This window comes from Dasypus novemcinctus, chromosome 3 (genome assembly GCF_030445035.2).
Source record: "Dasypus novemcinctus isolate mDasNov1 chromosome 3, mDasNov1.1.hap2, whole genome shotgun sequence".
Classification (NCBI taxonomy): domain Eukaryota; kingdom Metazoa; phylum Chordata; class Mammalia; order Cingulata; family Dasypodidae; genus Dasypus; species Dasypus novemcinctus.
The window spans coordinates 141547054-141568612 of record NC_080675.1 but is presented as its reverse complement, the minus strand read 5'-3'; the positions used below and the strand labels follow the sequence as shown (position 1 = coordinate 141568612).

At 47.1% G+C, this 21559-nt stretch overlaps 1 long non-coding RNA gene across 2 annotated transcripts; it reads left to right on the top strand.

The window, feature by feature from the left end:
* The first annotated feature begins 5522 nt into the window (after positions 1 to 5522).
* On the top strand, positions 5523 to 20957 carry LOC111761963 (uncharacterized). 2 transcript variants are annotated; one of them, XR_011648444.1, is made up of 5 exons: positions 5523 to 5615; positions 6306 to 6517; positions 9768 to 9891; positions 13046 to 18859; positions 19100 to 20957. It is a non-coding gene; the product is annotated as an uncharacterized lncRNA (long non-coding RNA). The 2 variants fall into 2 exon arrangements; XR_002795185.2 differs by having other exon boundaries at positions 13046 to 20957.
* Positions 20958 to 21559: the final 602 nt, after the last annotated feature.

Genomic DNA, 21559 nt, shown 5'->3' with positions numbered 1-21559 from the left:
ATTTGGGTTGGGCCTTGAAGGATGTTTAGAATTTTAACTGGCCAATAAGAGGAAAGATATTCTGAGCATATCTGATGGCAATGAGTGGTTTGTGTTGGGAACCAAAGTAAAATAAGGCTGGAAAGGTATCTCAGAACCAGACTCTGAAAAGCTTTGGGAACCAGGCTGAGGAGGGGGTCAACACCCTGGGGGCACTGGGAGAGGAAGGTGGGAGGGAGTCTCTAAGAACATGGCTTTCTGCCTGGCCCATGGGTGAACTCACCATGGAAGGCAGTTGGAGGTGAACTCTGGTCTCAGTCCCTGGGAACAGCCTAGAGATCTGGAATCCTAGGGAAGGAGATAGGAGGCTGGCATTGATTGCAGAGGATGCAGTCCTTTCATGCTACATATCACATAGAGGCCCTAAATCCATTTATTTGGCCCAGCTGTAAACCAACAGCTATTCAGGGCTGGAGAGAAGTTAGAGGTCTCTTATTACAGCCCCTCAGCATTCACCTGCACACTGAAGGCTGCTTACTTCCAGGACCTGCAAGAATGGACTAGCCAGCGTGGGCACAGGCCAAAGTGACCAAGAGTCCAGGCCCCTGGAAACAGCCTCTATCAAGGAGGAAAAAGGATCTATGCCTTGAGTAGAACAATCCTGAGGTATGCTCTCTCCCACAGATGCCCCAGGGCCTGGGCTACCCCTGTGCCCGCTTCCTGCCCTTCTGTCTCGCTTCCACACCTCTTGACCTGCGTGTCCAGGACTTGCCTCCCAAATAAGCTGCTTATACCTGAATCTTTGACCCAGCTTAGCTTCTGGGGCAACCCAAACCAAATAATTAATGAACTTGCTCATTTTATAGCTGGGGATACTGAGGCCCAGAGAGGGGAAGATGATTTGATCAGGGCCACCAAGCAGCTGGCTGAGTCAGGTTACAAGCCTGGGTCTCCAGGCCCCACCCAGACCCTGCGCACCAGGCAGGTGGGTCTTCCATTCGTGCTCCATTCCCTCACCCCCAACTGAGGCTCCACAATGGTGCGAGTCAGCAGGAGAAACTATTCTTCCTCCACTCCTAGTTGAACCGAAAGCAAGAGGCCTCAGCAAGCAGGAAGGGGCAAGGGTCTAAGGCTCCCAAATGTGGCTCTCGTTATCCCGGAAAGTGCGCCTTTGTCTCCGCAGTAACCAGCGCAGCCGCCCTCGTTTATCTGATTTCGGCAAAGCAGCGTCATCTTTTGGTTTCCAGTGGTCGGGTCTTAAATGGCATGTTTACAAAATGGAGTTCTTCACCCTTAAAAAAGAGGAGGAGGGTGGTTTCCTTTGTTTGTTTTCCTTGGGGAAAGGGACATGGAGTTTGGGATTGTTGCATCCCAACATTAAAGGAGAAGTGTGAGAGGCAGAGAAACACCTTTCAGGGAGCCGGAGCAATCCCCCGTAAAGATCGCAACCAGAAAATGGAGTGGAGGTGGAGGGAGGGGGTGTCCTCTTAAAAGCAAGCGAATACATCTTATAATGGGGGAGTTCTTTATCATGAGTGAAAGGAATCCAAAAGGAATATCACTGAGGAACAAAGACATTTTCTGTCTGTTTAAATAACTCAAGGCAGCTTGACATCTTAGTCAAGAGAGGGAACAAAGATACTGAGTGTTCAGGGAAAGGAAACTATTTTTCCCCTAAAAAGCAAGCAGATGTTATCACCTGACTCTGGAGAAGTTTGAGGAACACAAGTACAATTTGACACTTTGCCAACTTCAATAAATACTCTTTGATGTGCTAACAACCCCTAAAAAAGCTGGTCAGTTAAATGAGCTAGCCTCTAGGCTACTAATAGGTTGTTATGATGATTTGCCTTCCTGTGTGTGGAACACTACACAGCCCACCCTTGAGCAAATCATTTTGTTCCTCAGATATACACAGATGACGGATTAAATTGGTCACACCTGTAATTATGTCACGGTCAAACAAGAGGACCCAGAGCATCAGTGTTGAAGGCACTGGGAGCTGGGGAAGGAAAGGAAGGAGTCACTGAGGCTGAGTATTTTATTTCACGGCCCCAGGAAGACTGAGCAGCTTGTATATGATGTGGAGTTGGTGGAGATGAAGCTGGAAAGATACTTGAGTCCTAATTTGGGAGAACCCCAGATGTTATACTAAGAAGCCTAAACTTTCCAAATTCATAGAGACAGAAGCTAGAATACAGGTGGCCAGGGGCTGGGGTAGGGGTAGGGAATGGGGAATTAATGCTTAAATTGTACTGGGTTTCTATCTGGAGTGATGGAAAAGTTTTGGTAATGACAGGTGGTGATGGTAGCACAACATTGTGAATGTAATTAACAGCACTGAATTATATATTTGAAAATGGCTAAAAGGGGAAATTTTAGGGTGTATATACATTATGAGGATTTAAAAATTAAAAAAAAAACACCATAGGACTATACAACAGTGAACTCTAATGCAAACCATGGACTATAGTTAATTGTACGGTTATAATATCTTTCATTAATTATAACAAATATATCACTAATGCAAAGTGTTAATAAAGGGACTCCATTTTCTGCGTGATTTTTCTGTAAATCTACAACTTTTCTTAAAAAAATGAAAGAAATCTAAGCTTTTTCTTAGAGGCAATGGGAGCCACTGAATGCTTGTGATCACATGGGGGAGGAAAACTGAGCTCAAGATGGTTGCCTAGTTACCCCAAAGGGCAGTAATTAACATCCTTAATATGGTATTGATAGGATGAGTCAGTTATAAAGTCCATTCTCACATGTGGTTACTGAGAGGAAGGGGGTGAATTGTTAAGGATTTCCAGTTACAGCGTGGAAGAGGAATTTCTCAGCTGGATCAGAGTGAGGACACACTCCCTGCTGGGAACCAAGACCCAGCGGCTGCCCAGGGCTTGCGAGAACCATCGACTTGTAGCAGCACACACTTGAGCTGCTGGTTAAAATTCCGCTGGGTTTTCCATGATAAACTCTTCAACACTTAACATTTTTATAGTTCAGCCACAAAACTTCTGCTTCAGGCTGGACCTCAGCCTATTACTTGCTTAACTGATTTGTTTCGGCAGGATCCCTCCAAAATCTATCAGAGGGAGTAAAACTTCAGCAAGGAAAAGAAAACAAGAGGTTTCTACATTTCTGAATTATTTAGGTTTTTCCCCTTCTACTCCTCTGAGACTAGACTTTGGCAATGTATGTTTTAATCAATACTCTATTAGGCAGAAAGCTCAGGGAGCGGGAGATATACTCCGGTAATGGAAGTTTCTGTTGATAAAACTCAATTGTTTCAGTCTTCTTTGGGGTTATTAAAAAAGGTCTGAAGTCCACTTTTTCTGCCCTCCAGTTGTGATGAAACGAACCCTTGCTGAACAGGGTTCTTGCAGGCTCCCGAGGAACACTGTGGTCAGCACTAACCACAGGCCAGGGCTGCAGAAGGGGATGGAAAAGGGAAAGGACACAAGTCAACCACTGCTGGCCATGTGGCCGCAGGGCAAAATGGGACTGGAGGACTTCCCACTCATCCCCTTTACACCTCCCCACCCCTTCACACAGCCCAGTGCAGGAAGCAGGTCAGAACTGTGGCACAATCTGTCTTGCCTAATCTTCTGACTTTCATGAGAAAAAGACAGATGGGAGAAATACCATTTAGGGGATTTGTTCTAAGTGGCAATTCCAAGGAGGTCCCAAAGGTCTGAACACCCTGAGCCAAGCAAGAACGCTGGCCTGTGAGCTGGAAGAGGTGACTTCTTGTCCTGGCCCTGCTGTTGATTACCTCTGTGGCCTTGGGCAAGTGGCTTCTCCTCTCAGGCCTTATTATCATCCTCTCTAAGGGAGGAGCCTGGGCTGTGGTCTGCAGGGTCCCTTCCATGTATCTGTATAATTAAGATAATAATGCCTTTCTGCTCACCTCAAGGAGGTGTGGGGAGATTGAAATAAAAAGTGGTTGGGAAAACTTGGTGAGGTCTAAAGCCCTATGCAATTGGGAGGGATAAGGGTAAGTTTCCATGAGAGGCTCCCCCCCAGCAGCCAGGAACTTCTTGATGCAAACCAGGTGTTGGTGTAATCAGACTTGAGGGAAGGAGGCCTGGAGAGATCATGTGGTTGGGGGGGGAAGCGGTAGAGTAGGTAGCCTGGCAGCCTGGCCTCCCAGAGTCTCCCTTCAGGCAGTATCTCCTTCAGCCTCTGCACCTAGCAGGACAACCACTCCCCATGCCCAAACTCACGCTCACTCAGGGAGCATACACTGAGGAGTCACCCTGCCTGTGGTTCTTCTCCCTGGATCTTCTGGACACTCCCTGGCAGAGAAGCAGATAGAGATTTTCATCCCCTGCTCAGATGAGAACTCGAGCTGCCTCCAGAAAAAAGTTATGTGATAGACCCAAAGTCCTGGGCAAATCAGAGCCCTAACTAGACAGTGGTCCATATTATTATGGGGAAAACATGGGCTCTGAAAACAGTGGGTACTAATCCCTGCTGGGCTAGTGGCTCACTCACCAGCTATGTGACACTGGACAAGTTATTTCACACTTCTGAACCTCAGTTTCAGACAAATCTGGGGGGCCTTCTGTATACTTTTCAGGGGGCTCCAGCTGAGTTGAGCCCATCTTTTAACTACAGCAAGGACTCAACAATACACCCTTATATTGGATAATACAAGGTATTACATAATATTAAGGTATAATATTGCCTGGCACTGGAGAGGTACTTTCAAATGCCAGGAGCAGCTGAAGCTGTGAAGGACTGTTTTCTTGATGGCTTCCATCTAGAACTCTGAAACCTATTTCCCCTGCACCCTGCACTATGCCGACTCTGTCTTTAAGACCAGGGCCTCATTCAAGTGCACCCTGATTCCCATATAGCTTACTCTTCACTCCCCCTGGCTTTGACCTTGAGGCTCATCTGTTCTCATGAGGAGGTGGGACAGATCCACAATTCTGGTACATCACCCTCTTCAAAGGTACAGGGAAGTCTGTGGGAAGTAGGACTTGAACGGAGCTTTACTTTGGCCAAGAGGGTTGTGGTTTGGCCCCTTGAGCTTGGGGTTTAACTGAACCTTAAGACGCATTTGGCATCTGTGTGAAATCTCTATTCTGTGTCCCCAGCTGCAGGACAATGGGGGCCATTTATAACTGCATGTGGAATGAGAACATCTGGTTCAAATAACACATGCACATCCCAACAGGAATACATTGTAATAGAGACAATCACTCTTAAACCGAATGTGCTCTCCCACCTCTCAAATCAATGGCCATGGGAAACAATAAGTAATACACAATCCATGTCCTAGAGATCATCTCATCTATATCCCTCACTTTAAGTTAGGGAATCTGAGATGGTGAGTAACTCATCTAAAGTCACACAGCTCTGGGACAGAACTCCCGGTTGCCCAAGTTCCAGCCGGGGGCCTTTCTCCAGCTCCACATGCACGTACTTCCTCACCCAGGGTCAAAGAAAGCAGGCCGTCTGCCCATCTGGGATTCCCCAGGACAGAGAAAGACACCCTCTCCCGCCAAGAGGTCAGATGATTCAGCCATCAGGGTTCCCAGCCAGCAGATGGCCTTTTATCGGGTTCGCAAGGCCATCAGACGCTACAGCCAAGGAAGAGACCCCAGGGTAATGGAATCCTGGCTACGGTGGGTGCTGCACGACCCTCCAGGCCAGGGTCGCATATCACTGGTGCCGCGCGCAGGTGGCGCGGGTGGCGCGGGTGGCGCGGGTGGCGCGGGTGGCGCGGGTGGCGCGGGTGGCGCAGGTGCCGGCGCGTGCAGCGAGCTGGGGACCTCGGCTCCCGGCGCGCATGCCCAGTAGAGAGCACGCCCGCGGTGGAGCGGGTGCGGCCTCGGCGGTCCTGGCGCGGGGACCCCGCTTGCCCTCGCAACCGTGAGGGGCCGAGGGCCGAGGAAGGGGCGCGAGCGACGGCGGGCAAGGGCGGCTTCCGCAGGTCGGGGCGGAAGGACACCTGGAGCCGAGCTCGCGGCCTGTTCTCCCGGGGCGGAGCCGGACCCGCTGGGCGCGGCGCTCGGGCCCCTCGAGGGGCTGCCGGTGCTCCAAGCTCGGGGCCAGCGGGGAGCTCGCCTCTTTCTCGCACTGTTTTGGTCTTCCTGATTTCTCTCGTTCTCCTTCCTCCCAGAGGAGCCTCTGTTAGTGTCCTCCCTTGGAATTGCCCCCGGGGAGGGGACTGGGCGAGAGGCGGCGACCCCAGCCCCACCGTGCCTTCCTCCGCAGCGGAGCCAGTGGCTTGCGCGGGCCTCAGGGAAGAGCAGTGTCCCTTCACCTTTACCCTTTACCCTTCTCCCTTTTGTTTCTCCCTGTTTTTCCGGAAGGCTGAAGCCCCCCTTCGGGACCCCATGGACGGCTTCATTAAAACCAAGCACACCCTGCAACAAGCATTGGAAGGGCCTGGGAAAAGCCACACTGGGAAGTTCTGTCTTCCAGCCCCACCTCCTTGTTCTCAGATTACAGGAATGAAGAGCTGGTGGGACCTCAGCGTTCACCTGGCTCGTCTCCCGGGCAGATCCGCACAGCGCTTCAGCGGGTAACCTTTAGGCAGATTGTCCAGGGCTCGACTTGTGCCCTTGGGCAAGGTGTTTGGTTGGTGTGAAAACACTTCCTGGGAACCTACCATGTTTTTGGCATCGGAAGTACAACAATGAACCAAAAATACAAGGTCCATGGGGTGATAGAAGTGATATTCTTGCTGGGGAAATAGATGATAAATAAATATATTCATCAAGTGGTGATAAATGTTAAGATGGAAGAATGTAGCAGAGTAAAGGGACAGAAAGTAAGACGGGGGAGTGCTATTTTAGTCAGGATGATCAGCACAGCCTCTCTGAAAAGTTGGCATTGAGCAGAGACCCAAGGGCAGCAAGAGAGTGGGGCAGGCAGTTATTTGGGAAAGAGTATCCCAGGCAGAGGGAGGAGCAAGTGTAAAGGCCCTGGGACAGGAATTTGGGGGCCAGTGCCTGAAGCAGAATGACAGGGGACAGTTGTAAGAGATGATATCAGAAAGGAGGTAAGGGGAACAGAACACATAGGGCCTTGTAGGTTGGATTTTATTCTGAATGAGAAGGAAAAGCTGTTAGAGGGCCTTGAGCAGAGGGGTGACGTGATCTGGCCTATATTGTCAAGAGCCATGTTGAGAATAGACAATGATAGAACAAGGATGGAATCAGGAGATGACTGCCTTAATTCAGTAAGAGACGATAGCGGCTCAAACCGGGTGGTAGTGATGGAGATGAATTTTGGATATACTTCAGGCTGGATTGGATATGGAGTATGAGAGCTACAGAAAAGTCAAAGAAGGTCCTTACATTTTCTACCTGAAAAGCTGGAAGGACGGAGTTGCCATTAACCGAGATGGGGAAGTTGGGGCTGATGCCATTGGCACAGGGGAGTGGAGAGATCAGGATTTCCATTTTAGATGCGTTTAGTTTGTGAGGCCTATTAGACCTCACAATGTGTGGGAATGTTCAGAAGGCAGTTGGATATATGAGTGTGGGGTTCAGAAGAGATGGCTGGTTGGTGAGAGAAATGTGGGAGCCCTCGGTACAGGTGCTTTTTAAAGCCATAGGACTGGATGGGGTGACCAAGGCAGTGGATGTTGTCACTTTACCTTTCCTCTCTGAAGTGAAGTAGCAACAATCTTCCTCACTGGGCTGTTGTGGAGATGGAATGGGATGATGTTAGGTGCTCAGTCTGGCAGACTTAGATGCCTGGTATTAATATTTAGCTGTTAATATGGCGGGCACAAGGAGGATCAGGGAGGGAGGGTTCCTCTGGCAGCAGTAAAGACCTTGACAAGGGGAAATGTTACCATCGATTATCAATGGCAGAACCCACTCCCACCCCTGCTTGCAGTGGAGTCATCCTCTCTGCAGAGATATGATTCCTAGGTGCCCTACTCCCCCTGATCTTTTAATCCAGGCCTTTTTTTTTTACTGAGTACTCTATGCACCCTGCACCCAGCTAGAGAGAGGCCTGGGCATCCCAGTCCTGATAGGGTGGAACAGAGGCCCTGCCAGCCTCATGCTCACCTTATTCTAGCTACATTCTGGTGGTTCTGTAACTCCTCACCACTGGGGAATTTCTGTTTCTTTGTCTGACACTCTCCCACTGTACCTGACCATAGAGCTTATTACTTTCCACCCCCCACATCATCCTACCCCTTCCCCACACCAACCCTATGAGGAACGTTCTCTTATTACCCCACTTCAGACAGGAAGAGTAAAGTGACAACACTCCCTTAGTCACCTCATCCAGTCCTGTGGCTTTAAATATCTATACTGAGAGCTCTCAACTTTCTCTATTCAACCAGATTTCTCTCCAGAATGCCAATCTCATATATCCAACTGCCTTCTGGGTTCTGGAGGACATTCTGGAGGAATCAAAAAGCTGGAAAGAGGTCTGGTGACCTTGTTGCCTCCCCAGAAAGAGTTTGTTTGTTTGCTTTCTCTTCCTGAGACTGTAAAAGCTGGAAGAGATCCTAGAGCCATCTGGTCTACCTCTTCAATTTTTACAAACGGGAAAACTGAATCCCAAGAGAGGAAGGGACTTGCCCAAGGTCATTTGGTATTAAGCATCAGGGCTCCTGTGGCTTCATCCCTGTACTATCTATGATGTAACGGCTGCCATTTTTAAAGTAGGGAGAGCAGTGCTCAACTAAAATGGGATTCTGACCACATCACTCTCCTGTTTGAAACCCTTCAGTGGTTCCCTATCACTGCATCTTGATAAAGTCCAAGTTCCCTAGAAGGACAGATAAGTCCATGTTGTATCCATTCCAGGGTTTATCCATACCAAATCACTAGCGTGTCCTTGATCAGGTCTCAATCCCACAACTCCACTTTGCATAGACTGTTCACTCTGCCTAATACACTTTTCACTTTCTTTACCTGGTCAGGTCTTGCTCATCTTTCACATTCCAGCTTAGATGTTCCATCCTCCAAGAAACCTGTGAAGTCCTCCGTCAGCCTGGACCTGGTACCTCTCCTTGGGGTTCCCATAGCATCCTTTCACCACATGGCATTATATTTGCCTTTTTTTTTTCTTAGCTTCTCCAAGACTTGATAGAGTTCATGGCTAAAAGTACAAGTTGAATGATGGGGTAAATCACAAGTGGAGGGTTTAGGATTTAGCCACTAAGGACAATGCTCCATCCCACTCCCTGCCCAGTCCCAGAGAAGATTCGAGAGTAATAGTTTGGAATCAGGAAGGCCTGGGTGCAAATCCCAGCTCAGTCAATTCTTAGCTGTAAAATGAGTTAATAGTCATACCTGCTTCGTGGGATAATTGTGAGAATTCTTTGGGGCCAGTCCTGGATAAGACTAAGGCTTTAAAAATGGTAGTGGTAGATGCGGTTATTTGTGACCACACCTCTTCCCTCTGGGGAAAAAAAAAATCCCAGTGCTAGTTGTTGAGGGCTCTTGTGGAACACATGACATAATGTGGAAACCAGTGAGTGCACCCTGGAGTGCTGACCCCAGGAGAAGCCTGGGGTTGGAGAGAGGAGAGGAGAGTGAGAAGGCCAACCTTTTTTCCGTGTGTGTGCAGAGGGCCCATGTTACCAAGCATTTCCTCAGCAGGGCAGCAACATTCCTTCTAAGCACACAGCCTGAACCAGACCAGCAAAGCTTTGACAAGCAGGACCTGGAGAACCTGCTTCAGGAAGAGGCTCATGGGAGGGCCTCGGTTGTAAACAAACAGCTGCCTTCCCCATCCCTGTTCTGTACTCTCCGTCCCTGTCCTTCCCTTGGTCTTAGTTTCCCACTCTTTCTGCGTTACAGCCTTGCTCATCCCTCAGCCTGGGCTTCCTGGAATGTGTCCTTTTATCTTGTCCCCATCAAGACCTGAGTTGCCACTAAAGCTACCATCAGGGTGCCCACAGGAGCAGGAGCTTTAGGCTTTCAGGTGAGAGGGATAATCATCTTTCTTTGGGGCTAATGGTGAAGATTAAATGGGCTGTCACATCAAATGCCTAGCTTAGAGCCTGCCACATAATAAGTGATCAGTAAACAGTAGTGGTGGTTATTGTTTAGGGAGGTGGTATAGTACAGTGGTTAAGCATGTGCATTCTCGGGTCCTACTGCTTGCTTTAAACATACTCCACCACTGACCGCTTGGGGAATCTTGGGTAAGCTTTTTAACCTTTGAAAGTTTCAGTTTCCTCATCTGTGAAAGGGGACTAATAATCTCTGTTTTTAAAGGTGAGCCAACAAACAGTAAGGATAGGTTAAGTGACTTGCCCCAGGTTACACGGCTAGCAAGTGTCAATGTGGGATGTGAAGGCACTAAAGGTCACTCGTGTGCCCACTACAGCTGAATGATCTTACACAGAGAAGCCCCTGTAATGAGGCAGTGGAGAGGAAGGAGCCACCATTTCTGCCTAGGGGTTGGGTTTTAAGCAGAAGGTGAAAAATGCTCTCTTCCTGGAAAGATTGAGTGTCTGATTAAGCAGGGAATGAGGTTAGAAAGTCATCCCAGATAGGAGGATCGGCGTGAACAAAGGCATGGCGGGAGGACAAAGCAAAGCAAGTCTGAAAAAAGGGAGGAGTCTAAAGTACCTGGAGCACACATTACAAAGAGGAATGTAGTGGGAAGAAAAACTGGACTGGCTGTTTGGATCTGGACACTGGAGGATCTTAAAGGGAAAAAAAGAAAGTATTATGCCAGACAATCTGGGCTAAAGAAAGATAATGAACTTTACTGCAAGACTTAGCTGAGCTCCCTGGTATCCAAGGCAAAAAGAGAAATACAAAAAGGAAGAGCTCTCCCTATCACAAATGAGTTAGGAGCACAGGCTCTGGGACCAAACTCCGAGGATCTGAGTCCTTGCTCTGCCACTTACTAGTTATGTGGCTTTGGTAAAGTAATTAATCCCTTTGTGATTCATTTTCTCTATTTGTAAAATGGGGAAAATAATAGTGCTTACTTCATGGGGTTATTATGAAAATTAAATAAGCAAAAGTTTTTTTTCTGGCTGAGTTCTAAAATGAATTTATCTTGAGGAGTCTTGAGGAGCAACAAAAGGGATGGAGGTCTCAATAAAAATGTGATAGTAACCATGGCTGCATTCTCCATAAGACCGCTTCTTACCTCCCCCTGGAAAGAAGCCAGGACGAGCAACGTGCTCTCAGAGGAGCCATGCTCACATCCAGGCCTGGAACTTCCTGACTGCCTGACATATGCCAGGAGAATGCTTGGAAAAAGTAAGGAGGGAAGGATTTTTACTCCCTTCCTGCTTGCCCTCTCCCTCTGTACAGGTCAGCGTCTCGGCCTGGCTTTCTGCCAGAGCCATTTCCTGCTTCCTGAACATTTATCTCCTGCACTTTCATGATTTTTCCTCATATCGTCCCCTTGCCTGGAATGTCTTTTCTTCCAAAATCCTCCTGGCAAACGATTATGTATTCTTCTAGAATATCAATCCAGAATATCCAGAATATATAAAGAAATCCTATGGCTCAAAAGCAAAAATACAAACAACCCAATTTTTAAACGGCCTAAAGATTTGAATAGACATTTCTCTGAAGACTATATATAAATGCCCAAAAAGCACATGAAAAGTTGTTCAACATTATTAGCTACAAATCAAAACCACAATAAGGTACTGTTTCACACTCACTAGGATGGATACTATTTTAAAAAAGGGAAAATAACAAGTGTTGGAGAGGGTGTAGAGAAATAGGAACACTCGTCCACTGCTGGTGGCGGTCTAAAATGGTACAGCTGCTGTGGAAGACAGTTTGGTGGTTCCTCAGAAAGTTAAGTATAGAACTACCATATGATCTGGCAATCCCACTTCTAGGTATAGACCCGAAAGAATTGAAAGCTGGAACTCAAACAGATACTTGCAAACCAATGCTGATAGCTGCATTATTCACAGTTGCTGAAAGAGGGAAGCCACCCAAGTGCCCATCAACTGACGAATGGATAAACAAAGTGAGTTATATACATATGATGGAAAATCATTCAGCTGTAAAAAGGAATGAAGTTCTGATGCATGCAACAACATGAATAAACCTTGAAGACATCGTTGAATGAAATAAGCCAGGCCCAAAGGACAAATATTGTATTATCTCACTGGTATGAAGTAATTAGAATAAGCAAATTCATAGAGTCAGAAACTAGCATACAGATTACCAGGGCCTAGAGTGGGAATAGGGAATGGGGAGTTAATGCTTAATTGGTATAGAGTTTCTGTTTGGGGTGATGGAAAAGTTGTGATAATGGATGGTGGTGACGGTTGCCCAATATCGTGAATGCAATTAAGACTACTGAATTATACATTTGAATGTTTTTAGAAGGGAGAAATTTCAAGTTGTATAAATGCTACTAGAATAAAATTTTAAAAAATCAACAATGGACTGTGCAAAACAAACAGTGAACCCTAATGTAATCCATGGACTATAGTTAATAGTGTATCTATAATAATATTGTTTAATCAATTGTAATAAAGGTACCACACTAATGCAAAGAATTAATAATAGTGAAAACTATATGTGTGTGTATGTCTATGGGGGGGAGTATATGGGAACTCTATTTTCTGCATGATTTTTCTGATACCTACAACTTCTCTAATGAAAAACTTTAATTTAAAAAGATAGGGTAAAACTCATTTCAAGACTATCCGTTCATTTCTGAGGCATTCTCTGACTCTCCAGTCTCTTCTCCGCTCCCGGGGAACTGCGTCCCTCTCCTCACTGAGGCATGATGATGGTGGTGTGATGAAGATGGTGGTAGTTCACTTTTATTAAACACTTCTTTTGTACCAGGCACTATGCTAAATGCTTAGCAAGCATCATTTCAATGAACTTTTATAGCAACCTTATGAGGAATTGCTATTTTTTAATCCCCATTTTACAGAGGAGTAAACTGGGGTGTAGAATGGTTAAATAACTTGCTCAAGCCACATAGCTGTGGGCAAAAGAGTTGGGATTTATACACAGGCAACCAGCACCCACAGCCATTACGCCGAACTGCTTCTCTATATTAGTAGTACTGTCTTTATTGTTACAATTATTACTAATTGGTGGTGAGTTCGTCTCCTTTCTTCTGTCATCCCCAGGGCCTGGCACCGGGTCTGGCAATCCATGGGCACTGAAGAAATACTTGCAGCTGTGCAGTCTTTCAAGGCTCATTTCAAAGGCCTCCTCTTCCCTGCTGGACCTCCAGATTGCTCCTACCAGGTCGGAGAGCTCCTTTCATTGAGTCCCTTTATGGCCTTGTGCTTCTCCAATGGCACTTTTGTTCCTGCAGTGTGTGTACACACACACACACAACACTCAGAACTTTTCCAGGGCTGCAGGAATAGCTGCCATAATGAGAAGCCCTCCTGTCTGCCCGTCAGCATGCTGGGGACTTCATACCTTATCTCCTTTAAGGGACCATGCTGAGGTCCCTATTTGGCCCCCCAAATCCCTTCCTTCGTCCCTCCGTACTTTCGTCATAGCTGTCTCCTATGTCCCTGTATCTCCCATTCCCAAACGCTTAGCACAGAGCCTGGCACACAGTAGGCCTTCAATAAATGTTTGCTGAATTGAAATGAACTGAATTAGGGCGTGGGCAGCTCTAGAAAAATATGCCACAACTCAGGCATTTTAAGTGAAATGCATAGTTTCCAAACTCAAGCCTCGAGGAGCCGGCTATTTTTGGATGGCCTTGCACAAATGTTGTGTGGGCTTCCTTTTTGCTACTAAATGTCACTGCGTTAGTTTCCTAGTTTCATTCTCCTGCCTGGGCTGGGAAGGATTATGCAACCAGAGCCTAGGAATGAGTCACTGCTGGCTCAGCTGCCAAACTGTCCGCAATTGCTATGATATGGTACAGTCTTTTTTTTTTCCAGGCTATTTGTGGGTGGTTTTGTTTAACTTTTACAGTTTTGCTTTTCTTCTATTTTTCGCTTCTCTCACTCTCTTTTCTTTTTCTTTGAGAGGATGGGTTAGGGGGTATTCAAGGTCTTCGAACCTTCGGCCACGCTCTGGCGGCAAATGCACCCGTGCCCTTCAAACTCCTTTCAAGGGCCTCTCTCCTGGATTTGTTGAGGCAGGGGTGTTTACTTACAGCAGGACCCAGCGGCCTTGGGTGAGGGCCGCTCTGGGGCCAGCCCCCAGTCCTCAGAGGATGAGCAAGGCTGCCCGGGCTGCAGGGCCAATACCTGAGGGCCACACAGGAGGGCATGGCCCAGTGCCCAAAGGGACTACTAGGCACGGGCACCTTCTGTGCACCAGGTACAGTGCTGGGCAGCCCAAAAGCAAGGGTGACTTGATAGCCAGTCACGTAAGTGCTTCTTGCCTCTACCTACTGGTCTGTGAAGCCAGGCAAGATTGGACCTGCAGGTAAAATCAGTGGATCCACATGTGGGAAGTGGGGAAGACAGAAACAGGAGCTGGCACTGAGGACTTCCTGGATGAACAGCAGCTCCCAGCAGAGTTCAAGTGGAAGACTGTCAGGCACTGGGGACTTGGGAGGAACAACCGGGAACTTCTTAATAATCTCTTTTAACACTTGTCATCTGTGCAGTACTTGACAATTTCCAGAGCACACTCAAATGAGCCCAGCGATCCATATGCAAGAACAGCCAGCGCTGTCTGCCCCTTCCCTGGTCCTAAGGCTTTGGCCTCTGCTTCAAAGGCAGGAGAAAAAGTCAGCAGAACTGGAAACTACACATGTGAGTGGAAAGAGCCCTGGATTAGAAGGGAGAAGAGATGGGTTTTGAGTCCTGGCAGCTTACACTGTGTGCTTGTGGGCAACTCTCTGAACCTTAGTGGACCTGTTTTCCCTCCTTTAGGATGGGGGTGATATAATAATATGAATGAGAGGATGAGTTAACAATGGTTTATAAAATATGTGGATCACTCATCTGCTTAAGACCCTCCAATGGCTTCCAAGCTCAGTTGGAGAAATGTCCAAAGTGCATGCAGGGGCCTGTGAGGCTCTGCTTTATCTGTCTCCTATTCTGCCCCGACCTTCCACCTCTGCCCCAATACAGTCTGGACAAGCCCTGGTCTCCCAAAGATATAAGGCTCATTCCTACCTCAGGGCCTTTGCTGTCCCTCTACCTGGAGCACTCTTTCCCCAAGTGTCTGCATGGCACATGTCCTCCTGCCCTGCATCCTTTTTCAGCTATCAGCATCTCAGTGAGGACCTCCCAGAGCTCTCGGAATGACAACACCTCTTCCCTCCCCCGCTGATTTGTCTCCCCAGAACTTACCATCACCTGACAGAGTATATCTCTTACTAATTTATTTTATTTATCATTGTCTTCCTCCACTAGAATGTCAGTTCCATGAGGGCATTCTGTTTTATTCTCTGCTATATCCCCCATGCTCAGAATAGTGCCTGGGACACATCTTTAGGGACTCAATAAATATTTGCTGAAGGAATGAAGTAGTAAATGAAGGAAGGGCCTTTAGGGCCATTACCCTAGAGCTGAAAGGGCCAGGCGCAGTCCCAGCACTCCAACCCCATTTGATGTCAAGGCCTTCTAAACCGCGATCTCACGGCAAAAGCTTATCCTCTTCCTCCCACGGCTATTCTTCAACTCCAGTTTGATAAAACAGCGCATCAGTCTGTCACGTCGTGGATGACTGCATCTTGAACATCATGCTAATGGCTTGCTAGTGAGAAAATGGGCACTTAGCCTGTCATCAGAATCAAATGGGGTGAGGGAAGCCTCTTCAAATGCCCAATTTCCTAAAGAGAGGAACCACCGGTTTGGAAGAAACAGACCAGCCTTTTCCATCTCCAGAGGTGGCAAACCCCGTCACCCTGCCGTCCATGCGCCCCGTCGAAAGGAGGAGCATCGCTCCTTCACCTTCCCTGCCAGGCGGGGCGGAGGCGGCAGCCCCCGGGGGAATGCTGGCGGGCCCCCTGACCACAGGAGTCCCAGGAGCGCGTTCCTCTGGGAGCCATTTGAAACCTAATTGTTCCCCGATTGATAGCACATTTTAACTTCTTCCTTTCAAAGACAGACCGACAAGGGCCTCAGTTTTGCAGGTTTAAATAACCCGTTCTTCAGGTCATCTCAAATTAATCAGACCCAGGGGAAAAACTCCTCCCGGCCCAGGTTCAAGCCAGTTGGATAAAACTGGTGCTGGCTACTTATTAAAGGGGAGGGGTGGCGATCTCGCCACCACCTGGGACATTCACTTGGGCAGGAGCGAGAGGCAAGTCTAGAGCCGCAGCAGAGAGGGCTGGGGCTTGAGGGAAAGAGAGGCTCTCACGTTCAAATTCCTGCCTTTTGACCCTCAGAGGAATTGGAAGTGGGGAGAAGCCCTGAGATAATTTCCCACAAAGCCGCCAGAGACTGCTTCCTCCAGGGATTAATTCCGTTTCCTCCGCCACCATGGCGGCCCTTGGCACGTCTCTCCTCCCAGCAGGTCTTCTCCTTCAGGGGCAGACCTCTTTCTTGCCCTGGGTTGGCAACCACCTGTGCAGTAAAGAGGTGGCTCTGACGAGGTGATGAATGACAGAGGCCCTGGGAGTCTCGGTGTGCTGGAGGGAGCTCGGAACCCAAAGCTTTCTGGACTCTCAATTGGAGGGTCTAAGCGAACACCTAGTCCAAAGCATCTCAAATACTTCCAAGGAAGAAGCCCTATAGGACACGGGAAAGAGATCACGCCCCAGCTCGGGTCAAGTTCCGGTATGGAACAACCGCCACAAGCCTGCTGTTTTCCTACGTCTCAGGTTTTCAGTTAAAAATTCCTGCAGTTTTGCATTGTGCTCTGTGATGAGCTTGTGTGTTTTGGAGTTTAAAAATTATATTCTAAATTTACTTGTCTTCATGTGAAACTGACATTCAAGAAGACATGCCAGCTTCATCCGAAGGCCCTTCGCATCCCAGCCAAAGCAGCAGAGTCTGACCCCTCTCCCACCTCCCCCCACCGCCCACAGATGTACACACATACGTGTTACAGTTAAGGAGAACAAGACCCAGAGAGGAAGGTCATCTGTCCAAGGTCACACAGCAAGTGAACAAACTAGAATTCTGAGTCCATTGATTCCCTATCCAGGGCTCCTTCTACCACATTCTACTGCCCGGGGAATCAAGGAAGGCATTGCTTTATTGGGAGATTTCATATTTCATATTGGAGTTTGGCAGATGAAATTAAGGATAGGGTACAGGGGGTTTAGATTGGAAAAGAAGTAATGTAACTGTATTAGCCAAAGGGGTGCTGATGCAAAATACCAGAAATTGGTTGGTTTTTATAAAGGGTATTTATTTGGGGTTGGAGTTTACAGATGCCAGGCCATATAGCATAAGTTACTTCCCTCACCAAAGTCTATTTTCACGTTTTGGAGCAAGATGGCTGCCGACATCTGTGAGGTCTCAGGTTTCCTGGGTTCCTGTGGGCTCAGTGCCTCTGTTTTCTCCACAAGGTCAGCTGTAGACTATGAGGCTCTCTAGGCTTTTGCCTCTCTCCACAAGGTCAGCTGTAAACCATCAGGCAAACCACTCTGTCTCTTCCCCCGGGCCTCCAGCTTAAGACTTCAGCATCAAACTCCAACATCAGAACTCCCAACATTAAGAACTCTCAACTCCGTTCTGTGCCACGCCTTTTATCTGTGGGTCCCCACCCACCAAGGGCAGCGACTCAATGCCCTAATGACGTGGCCCAATCAAAGCATCAATCATAACTCAATCACGCCCAGGTACAGACCAGATCACAAACATAATCCAGTATCTATTTTTGGAATTCATAACCATATCAAACTGTGACAGTAACTATTTGGATTCTACAATAAGGCTCCAAAGCTATTAGGACTTGACACTCTTTTTAGAAGAAGCAGCCACCCTCGTGGGAGGATCTGACAGGCTTCAAGAAGGCCTTTCTACTCCAAACTGCCTCCCCATTCTGGTGTCAGAAGACTTGAAATCCATTCTTCAGTCAAGCCTTGCCTGTCTGCCTAGTTTGTCTCTGGGGATGACCATTTGTGCTCCTGGGAGGAGCAGCACAGCCAGATTTCAGCAGCAGAAAAGCAGGGAAAGGGCAAGGCCGAGGAGGGGCCCGACCATCATGGAACTTTTGGCTTTGAGCTGGACCTTTTGTTAGGCCCAGTCAAAATCTGTGGCTGATGTTTACTGAACATTTACTATGTACCAGGCAGTTTTTGATGCTTTACATTTAATGCCCAGTACTAGGAGGTATAAGGTGGGTACTACTATTATTCTCACTTTACAGATGAGGAAACTGAGTCCTGGGAAGGTTAAGTTCCTGACCCAAGGCACTAGGCTAAAAGTATGTGGCTGGACCAGAATTAAAAACCATGTTGCCTCTCCTTTCTCGGTACTTTCAGCGTAATGAGCTTCTCCAGGGTTATCCCCCTGAGTGGATGGAGGGCAGCAGACCCTTTAGAGCCAGGTGAGGGGAAAGAGGGGACGACCCCCTGGTGCCAGAAACCCTGCACCTTCTGTCCCACAAGCACCCCGCCCTCAGCCCCCCTGCAGGCCTGGTGGGCTTGGGCCTGGGTCCAGGCTGATGTCAGTTGGCTGGAAATTCCTCTGCCCCACGATCAAGGCTTTGAGAACAAAAGCTTCCACTGCTGGAAAAAAACTTCCTGCTCAGCCCGAGCCAAGCAGCTCGGGTTTCAACCACACAGCCGGTGAAGTCATCCGCCAGGGCCAGCGCCGAGGGGCTCCCGGGCGGGGCAGCTGGGCCAAGGCCGCCGGCTTCGCTTTGTCTTCCCCTGCAGGCCGCAGAGGCCCGCCCAGCGCGAAGGAGGTTCCCCCGCGATGCAGGAAGCGCTGAGGCCAGGTCTCCCCCAAGCCCTTCCCCATCCCTGACCTCATCAACCCTCAGAAAGGGTAGAGCCAGGCAGGCAGCAACCGCGCTTGTGTCCACATACATTTGCCAGGGGAGGAAACCCGAGGCCCGGAAAGGTGATGCTGGCACAGAAAGAAATGCTGAGAAGGGGATGGAAAGGTGGGTGGAATGGGTGGTGGCGATGGTAGCAACATAGCGTGAATGTAATTAATGCACCACTGAATTGTGTGCTTGAAAACGGTTAAAATGGGAAATTCTGAGTCGCATATAAAAGTTACTACAATAAAACGTTTTTAAAATGCTCAGTAGGTCAGGTAGTATTTGTCTTTCAATGCCTGGCTTGCTTCACTCAACAGAAGGTTCTCAAGATTCATCCATATTATTCCATGTGTGGAATTGGACTCAGATGTGACCTCTCTACGCATGCCGCTTCTGTCACTTTCACTGAACCTGGAGTCGGTGCTGGGGTTGGTGTATACTCAGGAGATTTGAATCTCTGGACTGGCCATGGGAGCCCTGAGCCTCAGCAGAGTTGCAACTCCTATTTTCTGGTTCGTTGGACTTACCTAGGTCAGCCAACAGGGAGGTGAAGATGGTCAATCACCACACCAGGGAAACAAGAGTGTTTACAACTGCAAGTAGGAAAATCACATCCATCAACCATGTGGGATCTAAGCCCCCTCTTGATTTAGAGATGGAGTGGACATCACCATCCCAGGGTTCACAGGATAGAGGAATAAAATATGGATTAGAGTGGACTTACTCGTATTCTACTATAGAACTATTGTGACTAGTAATGGAAGAAATTGTAGCAGTGATGTGGAGAAAGTGGCCATGGTAGTTGCTGAGGGCAGGGAGAGGGAAGAAGAGATGTGGCGTTGGGGGCATTTTTGGGACTTGGAGTTGTCCTAAATGATATTGCAGGGACAGATGCTGGACATTACATATCCTGCCATAACCCACTGAATGGACTGGGGGAGAGTGTAAACTATAATGTAAACTATTATCCATGCGGTGCTGCAGTGCTCCAAAATGTATTCACCAAATGCAATGAATATGCCACAATGATGAAAGAGGTTATTGATGTGGGAGGAGTGGGGTGGGTTGGGGTGGGGGGTATATGGGGACCCCTTATATTTTTTAATGTAATATTTTTTGTGATCTATGTATCTTAAAAAAAAATGCAATTTAAAAAAATAAGTAAATAAAAAACACATAAAAAAATGCTCAGTAAATATTTGTTGACTAAACGAAAAGTGGAGGTTCAGAAAATTTAATTAATTTGGACCTAAATCACACAGTGAGTGGGCGTCTGGACTTGGGCTTTCTCAAGAACGTAATGGGATCAGGTGAGAGCAAACCCCTTGACAGCAGACAGAAGATGGGCTCTGGGCTGGGCTGAAGTTCCAGGAGGAGGAGTCAGGAATTTAATAGTTACTAAGGACCTTCTACATGCCACTCTCCATTCGGGTGCAATAGCTCATTGCACCTCCTGACAAGACCAAGCAACGGATTTTATTATGCCATTTTACAGATGGAGGAAACAGATTGAGGTTCACGAGGCAATTTTCCCAAGGTTGCATCACTAATAATTAAAGGAACTGGGATTTGCACCTAGATCTGGCATTTCGTAAATATTTGTTGAAGGAATGATCTTTGTGGCTCCCAAAGTCCATGTTCTTTCTATGGTAATTGAGACAAGATTGTGAGGAAGGCTCCCTGCCACCTCAAAATAATAGCAGCTACTACTTATAGAGCACTTACTACGTGTTAGGCATCGTTCCAAACTCATTATATATGTTAACTCACTTCGACCTCGTTTCATAGATGAGGAAATCAAGGTACAGAGAGATTGAGTAACTTGCCCAGGGCCTTGGAAGTGGTACGTGCTGGAGTCAGTATTGAATCCAGCAGTCTGGGTCCAGGGTCTGTGCTCCGAACTCCTCGGTCCTGCCTGTTTCCCACAGCTCTACCAATATAGGGTATTATCCTTTTAGTTTATTTTGACTAGTTTGATAAGTGTGTGCTGATTCCTCAGAGCTAGTTTGTTTATATTTCTTTCATTTCTGGTGAAGCTATGTACTTTTTCATGTTTTGATTTACCATCTGTAATTCCTCTGTAAACTTTCTGTTCAACTCCTTTGTTACTTACTGGATGGAATATGTGCACTGCTTTTAGCTTTTTGCATAGAAAATAAATATGTTTTAGATGTACCAGTGGTTTGTTATTTCTTTCAGGCTGTTGTTTATCTCTTACAATTGTTCTATATTTTATTCAACAAAAGGTTCCTATGTTTTCATTTGAAAATCTTTTTTGGTCTCTGATGATGGACTTTCTTCCAGTTTAATAAATGTGGAATTGCACTTTCTTGTCTTGTTTATAGTTTGTTTTTCAGGCATGTACAAAATCTCATCTGGAATTTATTGCAGAAAATAGTAAAAGGTGTAATTCTTTTCCATATTAATTATAGTTGTCTCCAAAACATTATATAGTAATTACTTTCACCACTGTTGGATCATTTCTGGTTTTACTATGTATTGAGTTGATTTTGGATTGTTTGATCTCTTCCACTGATCTTTTTTTCCTATTGTTTCCATATGGTTTGAATAATTATTTTGTAATATGAAATCTGGTAGGTTAAATTTACTGTCATACCCTTTAAAAACAAACTTTATGCTTTTTAACCATTTAATCTGATAGCTGACGCCATTATTCATCTACCAAGCTCTCACAAATTATCCCTGGGGAGTCTTAATAGGTAGTATATTAAATCTATCTAGAAACTCAAGGACAGTTGTTGCCTTGGCTATCTCTA